Source organism: Belonocnema kinseyi, chromosome 4 (assembly GCF_010883055.1).
Source record: "Belonocnema kinseyi isolate 2016_QV_RU_SX_M_011 chromosome 4, B_treatae_v1, whole genome shotgun sequence".
Taxonomy (NCBI): domain Eukaryota; kingdom Metazoa; phylum Arthropoda; class Insecta; order Hymenoptera; family Cynipidae; genus Belonocnema; species Belonocnema kinseyi.
In genome coordinates, this window is record NC_046660.1 from 53,789,731 (window position 1) to 53,794,330 (window position 4,600).

A 4,600-nucleotide genomic window follows, 5' to 3' on the forward strand; every position below is an offset into this window, starting at 1 on the left:
GAAGACACAATACATGCAGATTTTATGCGAGTTGAAACTATCCATATGACTGCAGTCCGACAGACACAATAGCTAGCGTGTTGAATTTTACAGGCGTAGGAAAGTCGTAATTTTTAATCTCAAAAAGAAACAACAGCATTTTTTGAAAAAATCTTTCTGTTCCGGCTGACATAATTGCCTTTAGATTACCTGGTGAAAATATTAAATTGATCAATTGATTCTTGAAGACCTATCACGGATCTGGCAAAAATCCTAGTCGTTTCAAGAGCCTTAAGTCATCAGCTCAAAGAAATTTTTTAATTCAAATAATAAGAATCAATCAAATAAATATTATTCAAATATTTTTTTAAATAAAAATTAACTTCGAAAGGCCTTTTCGTAATTAAATTAGCTAAAATATCAAAGAAAAAGTACTAAATCAGTTAAAATAAACTTTTTGGAACTTTTTGATCCAATATCTCGCTCCGCCACACTGTGTGGTGGACACGGTTCGTAAATGAAATTGGAATGGAGCAGTGGGCTCCGGAACCAATTTCACATTTGAAGATAATTTTTTTCTATGTAAAACACTTTTTAATAATAAAAATGCATGAAAAATATTTAAAAAAACTGAAGTAGCTGAAATTAAAACTACAAAGTTAGGTAAGCCCTTAATAGAAAATATAATTGGAGGTCATTCACGTTTTCTTTGTCTACAAGGATTCCGTAACAACCTCTTAATTTACTGGAGTGGAAAGAGAAGGAAGGTAGAGTATTGAATTATTGAAGCTTCAAGCTTGGTTTTCTGTTCCGGAGTGACTGTAATGAAGGCGATTCGTTAAACCTTAAACCACACGACTCTTAGACAATTATTTTCATAAATACAGGTTTCAGTTTTTCCTCCTCGAATGTGGAGGATAATTGAGCGACCACTGCTCTGTCGTCATACCGGAAAAAGAGTATGAAAAACAAAGAAGTGCGATTTTTTCGGCGATTTAATTTGTAAAAATGAAGGAAATCGCTTTTCTTTGATTTTCATGTGGTACGCATGTGATTTTCTTCTGATTTTTTTCATTATTGACAGTGTTCGTTGTGGGGTTGAGTCTGAATCCATTTTTCACAGACAGCTTTTCCTTATATTTGCAATTGGCAGCCATCATTCAACCCAATAGAATACTGCATACCAGCAGGAACAGTATTGCAGAACCTGGAACATAAATCGAAAAAATTCTTAAATTTTAATTAATTTAATGCGTTTTCTGAATTTAATATTCACTTTGTAGAGCTATTTTCCTGGGGTGATTGCTAGAGAGATTGATTAGCGACTTGTGTCGAAGCAGTGTTGTTTAACCACATCTAAGGTTCATTAAATAATAATTGGAAATATTTCGCTTTTAAATCAAAGAGTTGTATTTTGAATCTATAAAGATGAATTTCAACAAGGCAGTTGAATTTTAGGAAAAAATGAATTCAACATAAAAGTTAATTTTTTAACTACGTACTTTAATTTTCCACCTGCAAAAATGCATTTTCAACCAAATAATTTAATTTTGTGACAAAAAAGATTAAACTTTAACAAATAAAAGTTGCATTTTCAACCAAGAAATTTATTTTTCAATCAAATAGAAGGAAAAATATAACAGTTGATATTTCCACCAAAAAATATTTCAATTTTAAGTGAAAGAGTTGCATTTTAAACCAAAAAAGGTCAAATTTCTACCAAAAGAGATAAATTTTTAACCGACTGGTGGAATTATTAAAAAGCATTAATTCAACTTCAACTAAAAGCATTTGCGTTTTCAGCCAAATAGTTGAGTTTTTAATCTAAATAGACGAATTTTATGTCCATAAAGACAAATAGACAAAAAAGTTAAATTTTGAAAAATTTCAAATAAATTTCTAGCAAAGTAGTTAAATTTTTAATAAAATAATTAACTCACCAACTAAATAGTTAAATTTTCAATTAAGATGATGTATCTTAAAAAACCAAAATTAATTTTTAAAAAAGAAGTTCAACTTTAAATCAAGTACTTGAATTAAAAATCAAATATGATTAATTCTCAACAGGAAGCATAATAGTTGATACGTTACAAAACAAACAAAATAATTTAATCTTAAATAAAAAACATTCAAATTTGATCAAAAAAATTCTTAACAAACAAATTAATATTTGATACTCTTACCAAATAATAAATAATTTATCAATCGAACAGATGCATCTTTAACCAAAAAGATCAAAGTTCGAACAAAAGAGATACATTTTCAATCAACTGGTAGAATGATTTAAAAACAATGATTCAACTTCAAATCTTTGCTTCAACCAAAAGCAGTTGCATTTTCAGCCAAATAGTTGATTTTTTAAGCTAAGAGGACGAACCTCATATACAAAAAGACAGATGTACAAAAAAGTTAAATTTTGAAAGGATTCAAATGAATTTTCAACAAAATAGTTAAATTTTTAACAAAATAATTAAATTACTGATTTAAAAGTTAAATTTTCAATTGAGATGATATATCTTCAATAACCAAAATTAATTTTTAACAAAGAAGGTCAACTCTAAATCAAGTAGTTGAACTTACAATCAAATATGATTAATTTTTAACAGAAAGTATAATAGTTGATACCTTAAACAAAAAATTCTTATTTTTAATTATAAGCGGTCAAATTTAATTTGTAAAAAATCTTAACGAAAAATATAATGTTTGATATATTTATCCTTTAACACGTTTGAAAAACTTAAAAATCCTCTAAAACTGCTTGAAATGTTTCGAAATTCCTTGAAATCTGTGTTATTATTTTTATATTTAAATAAAAACCTATATAATCTACTGAAGTTAGTTGAAATATTTCGACATTTTTTTAAAAGCCTTAAAATCCGTGGAAATATCTCAAATTTGGTTGAAATTCTTTGGAAATTCATTAAATTTTCTAATATAATTCAATAATTAAATTTATTTAGTCGACCAGGGCAATTAACTAATTTATGATGCTATATATTGCCCATTGCTGGACAAATAATTTTCTGGAGAAACGAGAAAAGCTTCATTCGTGCATAGTGGCGTTCCCCGTTCAAATCCGGGCAGAGGAAGATTTTTTGTCGTCTTTCCAGAAAATATATTAATATTTTATGCGTTCAAAATTTTAATTAAATTGAATTAATTTATTACAGTTCTTTAAACCCCGTTTAAAGTCAACTAAATATTTGAAATCCTTTAATTCTTTGAAATTCCCTAAAATATCTTAAAATCCCTTGAAATTTAATTTAATTCACTTTCCACAGTTCACTGGAGATAATATAAATTTTTGTTAATAGTACAAAATTGTTAGAAATTCCTTGAAATTTTAATAACTCTTGAATTCCTTGGAAGTTTTTTTTTTATTTCCCGACATTTCTTTAAATCGGTGAAAATATTTGTAAACCTCCTTCGGAAATCTTCAAAATTCCGTGAAGTCTTTATGAAATCTAAATACTGAAATAAAATAACATTTATTTATTGCAATTTTCCTAAAAAAATTTAAATCCTATAAATCTTTGAAACCGATGATTGAAATCTCTTTAAATTCCTTGATATACCTTTAAATTCTTTTAAATCTTTGAAGCCACTGGAAACTCCTTCAAATTCATTTAAATCCAATTCACTATTTAAAGTTCACTAGAAATATACTGAAATCTTTCATCTGACTAGCCCCCGACCAGTAGCGTCACGGTAGATTAGTCGGGACCTGATCGGATACTAGTAGGGGGCATCTGATAATACATCCGTGTGGAATATTAACCAAACTCCCCAAAATTTGTGGAATATCTCTAAAAGTTTGTCAAAATACTTATTATTTACGGAAATCTCCATAAACTTTTTTAAATATTTAAAAGTGCTCAAATTTACCCAAAATCTAATGGGGAACATATCCTAAGCTTAAAAATATATAAATTTATGTAACTAAAATTCTCCAAAAATTTGTGGATTATTCATTTAAAAAAAAAAAACTTTAGTTGAAAGGCAGCAATGGACAGTGTGGACTGCTGTCTTAAACACTCGACGCGTCATTTCTGTTGCGCGAGAGGCGGTACGTCGCGCCCTTGCGGATTTTCTTTAAAGCTACCAGTCCAGAACCGCGAAACTCAAATGAAGATGGTAGCGAAATCTGAACTGTACCGTGCTTAATAGTTTACTACTAGGATACTGCTCTTCACTGATTAATCAAAAACTTTCTCTCTCTTCAATTTCAACTACATGAAGGATTAGACTTTATTTACATATGACAAACGACTGAAATTTTGACAACAAAAAGCCCAACTAGTCCCCGATTAGTCCCTGACTGGATACTTTGTCAAAATTAATAACCCGACTAGCCCCCGATTAGAAGTTCTTCAAATTACTTCAAACTATTTTTTGTGATTTTTTTTGCAGTTTTTAATCTAAAAAATGTTTTCTAATACATAAAATACTACTTCATACTGAAAAATGCATGTTTATATAAAATGTTTAAACAATTCATTATTGTTTTTAGCAATTTTATCTTAGAATACGAGGGTGGATTGATAAGTTTCCGGCCTGACCAAGAGATGGCGCCACTAGGCCTACCTTGAGGTGGCGTTCTATAGTACCATCCTTAGATAGC